The following is a 14,370-nucleotide window of genomic DNA, read 5'->3' as shown; positions in this document are numbered from 1 at the left end:
GGACGGCGACGCGGCTCCGGGACGAACCCCAGGTGAGACCTGTGTTCCGACTCCCTCTGAAACTAATTGTGTCCAGTAGCCTTAGAAGTAGTGCCCAACTTGACAAGCCAGCTCTGCTTCTCTCTCCTCAGACCCACGATGCAGGGAGCCTGTTGCCAACAGGACTCCCTGAAAATAAAAAACCTAACAAATTCTTCAAAACAGAAAACTCTGGAGAGCTCTCTGCATTGTACCCTTTCTCCTCTGGGCACAGAATCTAACTGAGGTCTGAAGGAGGGGCATAGAGGGAGGAGCCAGTGCACACCCATAGTCAAAGTTCTTTTAGGTGCCCTATCTCCTGCGGAGCCCGTCTATACCCTATGGTCCTTATGGAGTCCCCAGCATCCTCTATGACGTAAGAGAAATAACCCTTGTTCTGTAGCTGAGGTGAAACTGGGACAATGACCTGTGTCTGAACCAACTTTTGAATTGCCTGTTGCAGGATTGTACTTGCTTCCTGAGAAGCTGGTAATCCTGATTTGAGGAATCTGTGAGGTGGGAGTTCTTGAAACTCCAGTCTGTATCCCTGGGCAATAAGATATTTGACCCAGAGACTTAAGCATGATGTTGCCCAGATATGACTGAAATCCTTTAAACGTTCTCCCACCTGCCTTTTCTCCAGGCAATGTGGTCCACCGTCATGCTGAAGACTTTCAGGAAGCAGAACCTGAGCTCTGTTCTTGAGAACCTGTAGTTTCAGGTTTTCTGGATTTTCCTCGACCACCTCTAAAGGCAGTGGAGGAACCTTTGGATCTGTTTTTAAATTTTGCTGCCCGAAAGGACTGCAACGTAGGGGCAGAATATGATTTTCTAGCTGGGGTTGCTGCGGAAAGAAGATGTGTCGACCTACACGCAGTCGCCTTGAATATCCAGGTATCCAGTCCATCTCCAAACAAGGCCTCACCTGTGAAGGGCAGGATCTCCACGCTTCTCCTGGAATCCGCATCCGCAGTCTATTGGCATAACCATAAGCCTTTGCGTGCGGACCCTGACACGTGCGTTGAGCAGGCCAATTTCCTTCATGGCCTTCACCATAACGTTTGCAGAGTCCTGAATGTGATGCAAGAGTAATGTCACTCCTATGCAGAGAATCTAAATCATCAATTAGGTTACCTGACCATTTTGCCACCCCAGCAGCTGTGTACAGAGATTTGAGTGTGGTCTCAATTCCGCGGTCAGTCGTATCCTTTAAGGAGGCTGCGTCTGGGACAGGTAATATAATTTTACGTGACAATCTAGACACAGAGGCGTCCACTATCGCTGGATTTTCCCATTTCTTCCTATCATCCTGAGGGAAAGGAAATGAGGTGAGCAATCTTTTAGGGATTTTAAACTTTTTCTCTGGATTTACCCAAGTTTCTGCAAAAAGAGAACGTAACTCTTTTGACGCAGGGAAAGTAACTGAGGATCTTTTTTACATTAAAATAAGATTCTTCCTCTTCTACTGTTACTTTTTCTGAGATCTGCAATACATCCCTAATGGCCTCTATTAGAGCCTGCACCCCTTGAGCAAGAGCCGCACCCCCCCCCCCCAGATCCACCTCACCGTCCCCTGTATCTGAGCATCGTCATCAGTGTCAGCCTGCAATATCTGGGCCAGTGTACACTTCTGTGGATAAATGGGAGAGGTTAGAGGTGCAGGTGTGGGGGCTGACTCTTTATTCATCAGGTCATCCACAGACTTTCTCATATACTGCGTCTCCTTCTCAGTATGGGAGAGTTTATTAGAAATAATAAGAATTTACTCACCGGTAATTCTATTTCTCGTAGTCCGTAGTGGATGCTGGGAACTCCGAAAGGACCATGGGGAATAGCCGGCTCCGAAGGAGGCTGGGCACTCTAGAAAGATTTATGACTACCTGGTGTGCACTGGCTCCTCCCCCTATGACCCTCCTCCAAGCCTCAGTTAGGACACTGTGCCCGGACGAGCGTACACAATAAGGAAGGATTTTGAATCCCGGGTAAGACTCATACCAGCCACACCAATCACACCGTATAACTTGTGATATTATACCCAGTTAACAGTATGAAACAAGTGAGCCTCTCAACAGATGGCTCAACAATAACCCGATTTAGTTAACAATAACTATGTACAAGTATTGCAGATAAACCGCACTTGGGATGGGCGCCCAGCATCCACTACGGACTACGAGAAATAGAATTACCGGTGAGTAAATTCTTATTTTCTCTGACGTCCTAGTGGATGCTGGGAACTCCGAAAGGACCATGGGGATTATACCAAAGCTCCCAAACGGGCGGGAGAGTGCGGATGACTCTGCAGCACCGAATGAGAGAACTCCAGGTCCTCCTCAGCCAGGGTATCAAATTTGTAGAATTTAGCAAACATGTTTGCCCCTGACCAAGTAGCTGCTCAGCAAAGTTGTAAAGCCGAGACCCTTCGGGCAGCCGCCCAAGATGAGCCCACCTTCCTTGTGGAATGGGCATTGACAGATTTTGGCTGAGGCAAGCCTGCCACAGAATGTGCAAGCTGAATTGTATTACAAATCCAACGAGCAATAGTCTGCTTAGAAGCAGGAGCACCCAGCTTGTTGGGTGCATACAGGATAAACAGCGAGTCAGATTTCCTGACTCCAGCCGTCCTGGAAACAAATATTTTCAGGGCCCCGACAACGTCCAGCAACTTGGAGTCCTCCAAGTCCCTAGTAGCCGCAGGCACCACAATAGGCTGGTTCAGGTAAAACGCTGACACCACCTTAGGGAGAAACTGGGGACGAGTCCTCAATTCTGCCCTATCCATATGGAAAATCGGATAAGGGCTTTTACAAGGTAAAGCCGCCAATTCTGATACTCGCCTGGCCGAAGCCAAGGCCAATAACATGACCACTTTCCACGTGAGATATTTTAGATCCACAGTGTTTAGTGGCTCAAACCAATGTGATTTTAAGAAACTCAACACCACGTTGAGATCCCAAGGTGCCACAGGAGGCACAAACGGGGTTTGAATATGCAGCACACCTTTCACAAATGTCTGAACTTCAGGTACTGAAGCTAGTTCTTTTTGAAAGAAAATCGACCGAGCCGAGATCTGTACCTTAATGGAGCCTAGTTTTAGGCCCATATTCACTCCTGCTTGCAGGAAATGCAGAAATCGACCTAGTTGAAATTCTTCTGTTGGGGCCTTTTCGGCCTCACACCATGCAGCATATTTCCGCCATATGCGGTGATAATGATTTGCTGTAACCTCTTTCCTGGCTTTAATAAGCGTAGGAATGACTTCTTCCGGAATGCCCTTTTCCTTCAGGATCCGGCGTTCAACCGCCATGCCGTCAAACGCAGCCGCGGTAAGTCTTGGAACAGACAGGGCCCCTGCTGTAGCAGGTCTTGTCTGAGCGGCAGAGGACACGGGTCCTCTGATATCATCTCTTGAAGTTCCGGGTACCACGCTCGTCTTGGCCAATCCGGAACCACGAGAATTATGTTTACTCCTCGCTTTCTTATTATTCTCAATACCTTTGGTATGAGAGGTAGAGGAAGGAACACATAAACTGACTGGTACACCCACGGTGCCACTAGAGCGTCCACAGCTATCGCCTGAGGGTCTCTTGACTTGGCGCAATACTCTAATTTTTTGTTTAGGCGGGACGCCATCATGTCCACCTGTGGACGATCCCACTGATTTACAATCATTTGGAAGACTTCTGGATGAAGTCCCCACTCTCCCGGGTGGAGGTCGTGCCTGCTGAGAAAGTCTGCTTCCCAGTTGTCCACTCCCGGAATGAACACTGCTGACAGTGCTAGTACATGATTTTCCGCCCATCTGAGAATTCTTGTGGCTTCTGCCATTGCCATCCTGCTTCTTGTGCCGCCGTGTCGATTTACATGGGCGACTGCCGTGATGTTGTCTGACTGGATCAGCACCGGCTGGCGTAGGAGCAGGGATTTTGCTTGACTTAGGGCATTGTAAATGGCCCTTAGTTCCAGAATATTTATGTGAAGGGAAGTCTCCTGACTCGACCATAGTCCTTGGAAGTTTCTTCCCCGTGTGACTGCCCCCCAGCCTCGAAGGCTGGCATCCGTGGTCACCAGGACCCAGTCCTGTATGCCGAAACTGCGGCCCTCTAGAAGATGAGCACTCTGCAGCCACCACAGAAGAGACACCCTGGTTCTTGGAGACAGGGTTATTAAGCGATGCATCTGAAGATGCGATCCGGACCACTTGTCCAACAGGTCCCACTGAAAAATTCTGGCATGGAACCTGCCGAATGGAATTGCTTCGTAAGAAGCTACCATCTTTCCCAGGACCCGCGTGCAGTGGTGCACCGATACCTGTTTTGGTTTCAGGAGGTCTCTGACTAGAGAAGACAACTCCCTGGCTTTCTTCTCCGGGAGAAACACTTTTTTCTGGACTGTGTCCAGAATCATCCCCAGGAACAGTAGACGTGTCGTCGGAACCAGCTGTGACTTTGGGATATTCAGAATCCAGCCGTGCTGGTGCAGCACTTCCTGAGATAGTGCTACTCCCACCAACAACTGTTCCTTGGACCGTGTCTTTATTAGGAGATCGTCCAAGTACGGAATAATTAAAACTCCCTTCTTTCGAAGGAGTATCATCATTTCCGCCATAACCTTGGTAAATACCCTCGGTGCCGTGGAGAGTCCAAACGGCAGCGTCTGGAATTGGTAATGGCAATCCAGTACCACAAATCTGAGGTACTCCTGGTGAGGATGGTAAATGGGGACATGCAAGTAATCATCCTTGATGTCCCAGGATACCATGTAATCCCCCTCGTCCAGGCTTGCAATAACCGCCCTGAGCGATTCCATCTTGAACTTGAATCTTTTTATGTATGTGTTCAAGGATTTAAAATTTAAAATGGGTCTCACCGAACCGACAAGTTTCGGCACCACAAATAGTGTGGAATAGTAACCCCGGCCTTGTTGAAGTAGGGGTACCTTGATTATCACCTGCTGGAAATACAGCTTGTGAATTGCCGCTAGTACCGCCTCCCTGTCTGAGGGAGCAATCGGCAAGGCAGATTTTAGGAACCGGTGGGGTGGAGACGCCTCGAATTCCAGTTTGTACCCCTGAGATACTATTTGAAGGATCCAGGGATCCACCTGTGAGCGAGCCCACTGATCGCTGAAATTCTTGAGACGGTCCCCACCGTACCTGGCTCCGCCTGTGGAGCCCCACAGTCATGCGGCGGACTTGGAAGAAGAAGCGGGGGAGGACTTTTGCTCCTGGGAACCTGCTGTTTGTTGCAGCCTTTTTCCCCTACCTCTGCCTCTAGACAGAAAAGACCCGCCTTTTCCACGCTTGTTTTTCTGGGTCCGAAAGGACTGAACCTGATAAAACGGCGCCTTCTTAGGCTGTGAGGGGACATGGGGTAAAAATGCTGACTTCCCAGACATTGCTGTGGAAACTAGGTCCGAGAGACCATCCCTAAATAATTCCTCACCCTTATAAGGCAAAACTTCCATGTGACTTTTGGCATCTGCATCTCCTGTCAGAAATGGACAATGCACTTACTTTAGATGCCAGCCGGCAGATTTCCCTCTGTGCATCTCTCATATATAAGACTGAGTCTTTGATATGGTCTATGGTTAGCAGAAACGTGTCTCTGTCTAGTGTGTCAATATTTTCTGACAGTTTATCTGACCACGCAGCGGCAGCACTGCACATCCATGCTGACGCAATAGCTGGTCTAAGTATAATGCCTGAGTGTGTATACAGACTTCAGGATCGCCTCCTGCTTTCTATCAGGAGGTTCCTTAAGGGCGGCCGTATCCTGAGACGGTAGTGCCACCTTTTTAGACAAACGTGTGAGCGCTTTATCCACCCTAGGAGGTGTTTCCCAACGTGACCTATCCTCTGGCGGGAAAGGGAACGCCATTAGTACCTTCTTAGGAATTACCAATTTTTTTATCAGGGGAAGCCCACGCTTCCTCACACACTTCATTTAATTCATCTGATGGGGGAAAAACTACGGGTAGTTTTTTCTCCCCAAACATAATACCCTTTTTTGTGGTACCTGGAGTTATATCAGAAATGTTTAACACCTCTTTCATTGCCTCAATCATACAGTGAATGGCCTTAGTGGGCATTAGATTAGACTCATCGTCGTCGACATTGGTGTCAGTATCAGTGTCGACATCTGCGTCTGTGATCTGAGGTAACGGGCGTTTTAGAGCCCCTGAAGACCTTTGAGATGCCTGGACAGGCACGAGCTGGCATGTCGTCAAATTTTTTATGTAAGGAGTCTATACGTGCACTCATTTCTTTCCATAAACTCATCCACTCAGGTGTCTGCCCCGCAGGGGGTGACATCCCATCTAAAGGCATCTGCTCCGCCTCTACATCATTATCCTCATCAAACATGTCGACACAGCCGTACCGACACACCGCACACACACAGGAAATGCTCTAAACGAGGACAGGACCCACAAAAGCCCTTTGGGGGGACAGAGTGAGAGTATGCCAGCACACACCAGAGCGCTATATAATGCAGGGACTAACTGAGTTATGTCCCCTATAGCTGCTTTTTTATATATAATGTATACTGCGCCTAAATTTAGTGCCCCCCCTCTCTTTTTTAACCCTTTTCTGTAGTGTAGACTGCAGGGGAGAGCCAGGGAGCTTCCTTCCAGCGGAGCTGTGAGGGAAAAATGGCGCCAGTGTGCTGAAGGAGATAGCTCCGCCCCTTTTCCGCGGACTATTCTCCCGCTTTTTTCTGGAATCTGGCAGGGGTATTTACCACATATATAGCCTCTGTGGCTATATATTGTGGTATTTTTGCCAGCCAAGGTGTTTTTATTGCTGCTCAGGGCACCCCCCCCCCCCAGCACCCTGCACCCTCAGTGACCGGAGTGTGAAGTGTGTATGAGGAGCAATGGCGCACAGCTGCAGTGCTGTGCGCTACCTTGGTGAAGACAGAAGTCTTCATGCCGCCGATTTTCCGGACCTCTTCTTGCTTCTGGCTCTGTAAGGGGGACGGCGGCGCGGCTCCGGGACCGAACATCAAGGCTGGGCCTGTGGTCGATCCCTCTGGAGCTAATGGTGTCCAGTACCCTAAGAAGCCCAAGCTGGCTGCAAGCAGGCAGGTTCGCTTCTTCTCCCCTTAGTCCCTCGCTGCAGTGAGCCTGTTGCCAGCAGGTCTCACTGAAAATAAAAAACCTAAATCTATACTTTATTTCTAAAGGCTCAGGAGAGCCCCTAGTGTGCATCCAACCTCGGCCGGGCACAAAATCTAACTGAGGCTTGGAGGAGGGTCATAGTGGGAGGAGCCAGTGCACACCAGGTAGTCATAAATCTTTCTAGAGTGCCCAGCCTCCTTCGGAGCCCGCTATTCCCCATGGTCCTTTCGGAGTTCCCAGCATCCACTAGGACGTCAGAGAAATTAGTAATCTTCCCCCTTATGGAGTCCAACCAAGGAGGTTCAGACCCAGTAGCCTGAGAATGTGTACTGTCCTGAGTACACTGTAGTGATCCCCCTGCGGAGGAAAAACATTCTGCTGTCCAGGAAACACACTCCTGGGACATTGTAATGTGAGGCACACACACACACACACACACACACACACACACACACACACACACACGAGTATATGCAGTAAGCACAATTCCACACAGAACCCTTTAGAGAGACACAGAGGAATGAGGACACCAGCCACATAGAGCCCCTGTAGCTAACAAATAACTTAGCCAGGTGCAGACTAAATACCCTTAGTAGGGTATTAGTAAGGATATAACTACTGCTGCCCCCCCCCCTCTATAACCCCCTGGTACCGCTGAGGTAGTCTGGAGTTGATGTGGAGGGGCAGCGCTTCCCTGCCAGCGTTTTCTGTGTGAGCTGTAGAGAGAAAATGGCGCTGGTGAGCTGCTGAATACGCTCATGGTGAAGGCCCCGCCCCCTTAATGGCGCACGGTCTTCCCGCATTTTATACTGGCCTGAGGTACTTTTTATGCTTACACGATGGGTAAGACCCCTGTAAGGCTGTATCTGCCAGTGTCCTGGGTAATGTGACTATCAGCTCGCCCCGCAGCGCGATCACACCTCAGTGTGTACTGAAAGCCTCAGATTCTGAGAGTAAATCAGGCAGCCCACGCTTATGTGACCCTGAAATAGGGAGAGGGGGCTGTTTATTATCTGCCCTTGCAGCTAGGTCTGCTACAGCCTGCTGCAGTTGTTGTGTCTTTTGCTTATTAGCAGTGAGCTGGGATGACATGTCTGTCATCATGGTTTTTATGTCACTGAGCCAGGATGGCTCCTGACCCTCCCCCTCCAGTCTAACTAACTTGGGAGGACTGGCTGCATTGTTCACATGAGAGGGAACCAACCGCAGAGGGAGAGAATCTGGTGTGACATACACTGCATAATTGGTGTTTTACCATGTTTACAGTAGACAACAATCAACCACACAAACAGACAAGTATATTGAATAGCAAGCCTGCCCAGACTGGTATGTGAGGAGACGCAGAGAGAGGAACAGCACAGACTCAGTAAGACTGCAGGATGTCTGTATCACAGTGTAACACCGGAGTCTTGTCCTTTTCAGGACAGTAAAGTGTGTATAATAGCGGCTCTCCCCTTATTTACACCCCTGTACCAGTTTCCTGTGTATACTGAGTCTCTGGAAGAACTGTGTCCTTGCTGCTGCAGCTGTAAGCAGAGGAAAGCGCCAAAACGCCACTGGTGCCGCTCTAAGGAAGCTCCACCCCCTGTAATGGCGCTGGAGCGCTACAGATATTTATACTGGCAATGTCTCCAAACAGGTGTAAAAAGTAACATGAATGCCTGTTTCCACTACCGCTGCCAGTGTACACAGAGGGCTATAGCGGATCCCCCTGTAGAGCGTCCGTATTACATTTTACTAAACTGGATGTAGGAGGGGGCATAGAGGGGAGGAGCCAGCACACCCAGCTGAAGAACTTTAAAGTGCATCGGCTCATTGAAAACCTGGCATGTAATACTATAGGCAGAGGTACTGCTAGCACACAGTATGGCTGCTGGTGACACACAGTGACATGATGTGAGGGGAGAGCAGGAGTATAATAGGGGCTGATGGCTCCTGATGTATGAGATACACCAGAGAGTGTGGGGAGGAGACTGGTCAGATCTCTGGGCTGGTAACACACAGTGACATGATGTGAGGGGGAGAGCAGGAGTATAATAGGGGCTGATGTCTCCTGATGTATGAGATACACCAGAGAGTGTGGGAGGATACTGGTCAGATATCTGGGCTGGTAACACACAGTGACATGATGTAGGGAGGAGAGCAGGAGTATAATAGGGGCTGATGGCTCCTGGTGTATGAGATACACCAGAGAGTATGGGGAGGAGACTGGTCAGATCTCTGGGCTGGTAACACACAGTGACATGATGTGAGGGGGAGAGCAGGAGTATAATAGGGGGCTGATGGCTCCTGATGTATGAGATACACCAGAGAGTGTGGGGAGGAGACTGGTCAGATCTCTGGGCTGGTAACACAGTGACATGATGTGAGGGGGAGAGCAGGAGTATAATAGGGGCTGATGGCTCCTGATGTATGAGATACACCAGAGAGTGTGGGGAGGAGACTGGTCAGATCTCTGGGCTGGTAACACAGTGACATTATGTGAGGGGCAGAGCAGGAGTATAATAGGGGCTGATGTCTCCTGATGTACGAGATACACCAGAGAGTGTGGGGAGTAGACTGGTCAGAACTCTGGGCTGGTAACACACAGTGACATGATGTGAGGGGAGAGCAGGAGTATAATAGGGGCTGATGGCTCCTGATGTACGAGATACACCAGAGAGTGTGGGGAGGACACTGGTCAGATCTCTGGGCTGGTGACACACAGTGACATGATGTGAGGAGGAGAGCAGGAGTATAATAGGGGCTGATGGCTCCTGATGTATGAGATACACCAGAGAGTGTGGGGAGGAGACTGGTCAGATCTCTGGGCTGGTAACACACAGTGACATGATGTGAGGGGGAGAGCAGGTGTATAATAGGGGCTGATGTCTCCCGATGTATGAGATACACCAGAGAGTGTGGGGAGGAGACTGGTCAGATATCTGGGCTGGTAACACACAGTGACATGATGTGAGGGGAGAGCAGGAGTATAATAGGGGCTGATGGCTCCTGATGTATGAGATACACCAGATAGTGTGGGGAGGAGACTGGTCAGATCTCTGGCTGGTAACACACAGTGACATGATGTGAGGGGGAGAGCAGGAGTATAATAGGGGCTGATGGCTCCTGATGTATGAGATACACCAGAGAGTGTGGGGAGGAGACTGGTCAGATCTCTGGGCTGGTAACACACAGTGACATGATGTGAGGGGGAGAGCAGGAGTATAATAGAGGCTGATGGCTCCTGATGTATGAGATACACCAGAGAGTGTGGGGAGGAGACTGGTCAGATCTCTGGGCTGGTACCACACAGTGACATGATGCGAGAGGAGAGCAGGAGTACAATAGGGGCTGATGTCTCCTGATGTATGAGATACACCAGAGAGTGTGGGGAGGAGACTGGTCAGATATCTGGGCTGGTAACACACAGTGACATGATGTGAGAGGAGAGCAGGAGTATAATAGGGGCTGATGGCTCCTGACTCCACCACTGGGAAAATACATTTTCCTCATTAGTTTGTACTGACAGAGGAGGGTGTAGGATAAGAGATTGCTGTAGTGACTGAGCAAGGAGAATATGTGACGCTTTTCTGTAATAAGTGTTTATTACTCACCTGTGCTGATATATGTAGGGATCTCCTCCTCCTTACACTGCTGATCACCCCTCACATACGTCTCTTCTTCTCCCTCTATATCTTCTGCCTTTATATCAGTCACATACGTCTCTTCTTCTCCCTCTATATCTTCTGCCTTTATATCAGTCACATACGTCTCTTCTTCTCCCTCTGTATCTTCTGCCTTTATATCAGTCACATACGTCTCTTCTTCTCCCTCTGTATCTTCTGCCTTCATATCAGTCACATACGTCTCTTCTTCTCCCTCTATATCTTCTGCCTTTATATCAGTCACATACGTCTCTTCTTCTCCCTCTATATCTTCTGCCTTTATATCAGTCACATACGTCTCTTCTTCTCCCTCTATATCTTCTGCCTTCATATCAGTCATGTACTATAATGACATTTGCAAACAGATTAAACTGAGGTGAAACAGTATAATATCAGTGTATAAGACACACAGCTCCTCTACAGATCATATAGTGACAGTGACTTTGGTATATTGGTGAGACCCTAAATCCCACCTACCTGATCCTCCTGTGGGGTCCTGTGATTCTCCTCTGTACAATCCTGGGAATACAGAGGACGGGGACATCTCTCTTGGGTATCTCTGTTACTGGGCCCATCTGTAGGAGACACACAGTGACTGAGTACAGTGTATATATGTGATTATCAGGTGATGTGAGTATATAGGGGCCCCCATACCTGCTCTCCCCTGTACAATACATGACAGTCTCCTCTTACCCAGTGATGCGAGGGGCTGGTAATTCTCCATCATCACGTCCTTGTACAGACCCCTGTGTTCCTCTATATACTCCCCCTCCTGCATGGAGACATAGACAATGGCATCCTGACACCTTATAGGAACCTGACACACACAGTGATACAGTCATCACCCAGACACATCCCCTGGTGTTACTGTATAATGTCCCATTCCCAGCAGTCACCTCTCCAGTCATCACCCAGACACATCCCCTGGTGTTACTGTATAATGTCCCATTCACGGCAGTCACCTCTCCAGTCATCAACTAGACACATCCCCTGGTGCTACTGTATAGTGTCCCATTCCCAGCAGTCACCTCTCCAGTCATCACCCAGACACGTCCCCCTGGTGTTACTGTATAATGGCCCATTCCCAGCAGTCACCTCTCCGGTCATCACCCAGACACATTGCCTGGTGTTACTGTATAATGTCCCATTCCCAGCAGTCACCTCTCCAGTCATCACCCAGACACTTCCCCTGGTGTTACTGTATAATGCCCCATTCCCAGCAGTCACCTCTCCAGTCATCACCCAGACACGTCCCCCTGGTGTTACTGTATAATGCCCCATTCCCAGCAGTCACCTCTCCAGTCATCACCCAGACACAACCCCTGGTGTTACTGTATAATGCCTCATACCCAGCAGTCACCTCTCCAGTCAGCAGCTGAATGATCTTGTTGGTGAGTTTCAGGATCTTCTGGTCATTGTGTCTCTTATGTATCAGTGAGTCAGTAAGTGAGGTGGAGGCACTGTGATGGGGCTCTAGGTCCTGCTTAGTCCACCTGCAACACGAGGATGGTTGCTGGGGGTCTCATGCTCACTGAATGTCTTCTTCACTATGGTGTAATCCTGCTAAATGGGGGAGACATCAATATCACTGTAAATACTCCCAGATCTCCTCACCTCCCCAGTCATGTCCCTGTATTATTATTATAGATATAAGTAATGTCATAGTGACATTCCCATATCCCCTCACCTCCGCAGTCATGTCCCTGTATTATTACTATAGATATAAGTGGCGTCACTGTGAAGCTCCCAGATCCCCTCACCTCCCCAGTCACATCCCTGTATTATCACTATAGTTAAAAGTGATGTAAATGTGATGCTCCCAGATCACCCTCACCCCCAGTCATGTCCCTGTATTATTACTATAGATGTAATTGATGTCACTGTGACATTCTCAGATCCCCTCACCTCCCAGTCATGTCCCTGTATTATTACTATAGATATAAGTGATGTCACTGAGATGCTCCCAGATCCCCCTCACCTCCCCAGTCATGTCCCTGTATTATTACTATAGATGTAATTGATGTCACTGTGACATTCCCAGATGTACTCACCTTCCCAGTCATGTCCCTGTATTATCACTATAGATATAAGTGATGTCACTGTGAAACTCCCAGACCCCTCACCTCCCCAGTCATGTCCCTGTATTATCACTATAGATATAAGTGATGTCACTGTGTCTCTCCCAGACCTCCTCACCTCCACAGTCGTGTCCTTGTATTATTACTATAGATATAAGTGTCGTCACTGTGAAGCTCCCAGATCCCCTCACCTCCCCAGTCACATCCCTGTATTATCACTATAGATATAAGTGATGTCACTGTGACGCTCCCAGATCACCCTCACCCCCAGTCATGTCCCTGTATTATTACTATAGATGTAATTGATGTCACTGTGACATTCTCAGATCCCCTCACCTCCCAGTCATATTCCTGTATTATTATTATAGATATGTGATGTCACTGAGACGCTCCCAGATCCCCCTCACCTCCCCAGTCATGTCCCTGTATTATTACTATAGATATAAGTGAAATCACTGTGACATCACCACCACTCCAAATGTATAATAATAATAATAATAATAATAATAAGACACCACAAGCTGCTGTCCCTGTATAATAATAACCATACACAAAAACCTGCTCCCCCCGTATTATAATAATAACAACAGGACACCCCATTCAGCTCTCCATTTATAGTTATAATAAAATGACACCACAGGCTGCTCCCTCTGCAAAAAAATAATAATAATAGAACACAACAGGCTACTACCTTCTGTATAATAATAACAACAGGACACCACAGCCTGCTTCCCCTGTATAATAATAATGACAGGACACCACAGGCTGCTGCTCCTGCATAATAATAATAATAATAAGTGGACACCACTAGCTACTCCTTCTTTATAATATTAATAATAGGACAACATAGGCTGCTCCTCCTGTATTATAATAATAATAATAATAATAATAATAATAATAATAATAATAACAGGATGCCACAGGCTGATCCCCTGTATAAAAATAATAACAACAACAACAACAACTGCACACCACAGGCTACTCCCCCTGTATAATAGGATTTTAATATCTACAGGTAAATCCTTTTCTCTTAGTTCGTAGAGGATGCTGGGGTCATCATTAGAACCATGGGGTATAGACGGGATCCGCAGGAGATATGGGCACTTTAAGACTTTGAAAGGGTGTGAACTGGCTCCTCCCTCTATGCCCCTTCTCCAGACTCCCCTTATAGGAACTGTGCCCAGGGAGACGGACATTTCGAAGAAAGGATTTATTGTTAAACTAAGGTGAGATCCATACCAGCTCACACCTCAACCATACCGCAGAACATGGCATTCAACAGAACACAGGCCAACGGCATGAACAATTGCAGCAACAGGCTGACAAGAAACGTAACACTATGCTGAGGGAAGAGAGATGCAGATGCACACTTTATTAATAGGATGTGCAATCCAGGTTCCCCCCTTTTTTTCCACTATATTTGTGTATATATTGTACACTGGTAGGCCGGCTTCCTTCCTCTGGATTTGCACTCCTCCCATTCACCCTCAGGTGTTTTAATTGGCTGGGTT

General features: G+C 48.3%; 1 protein-coding gene across 1 annotated transcript in view; it reads right to left on the bottom strand.

The window, feature by feature from the left end:
• Nucleotides 1–10,924, bottom strand: part of LOC135047439 (gastrula zinc finger protein XlCGF26.1-like) — a 31,327-nt gene extending 20,403 nt beyond the window's left edge. The window contains exon 1 of the mRNA XM_063955447.1: nt 10,731–10,924. The gene's annotated coding sequence lies outside the window, so the exon portion shown is untranslated. The remainder of the gene's footprint in view (nt 1–10,730) is intronic.
• Nucleotides 10,925–14,370: the final 3,446 nt, after the last annotated feature.

Source organism: Pseudophryne corroboree, unplaced genomic scaffold (assembly GCF_028390025.1).
Source record: "Pseudophryne corroboree isolate aPseCor3 unplaced genomic scaffold, aPseCor3.hap2 scaffold_929, whole genome shotgun sequence".
Taxonomy (NCBI): domain Eukaryota; kingdom Metazoa; phylum Chordata; class Amphibia; order Anura; family Myobatrachidae; genus Pseudophryne; species Pseudophryne corroboree.
Note: the sequence above shows the minus strand (reverse complement) of the source record. Positions and strands in the feature narration are given on the sequence as shown.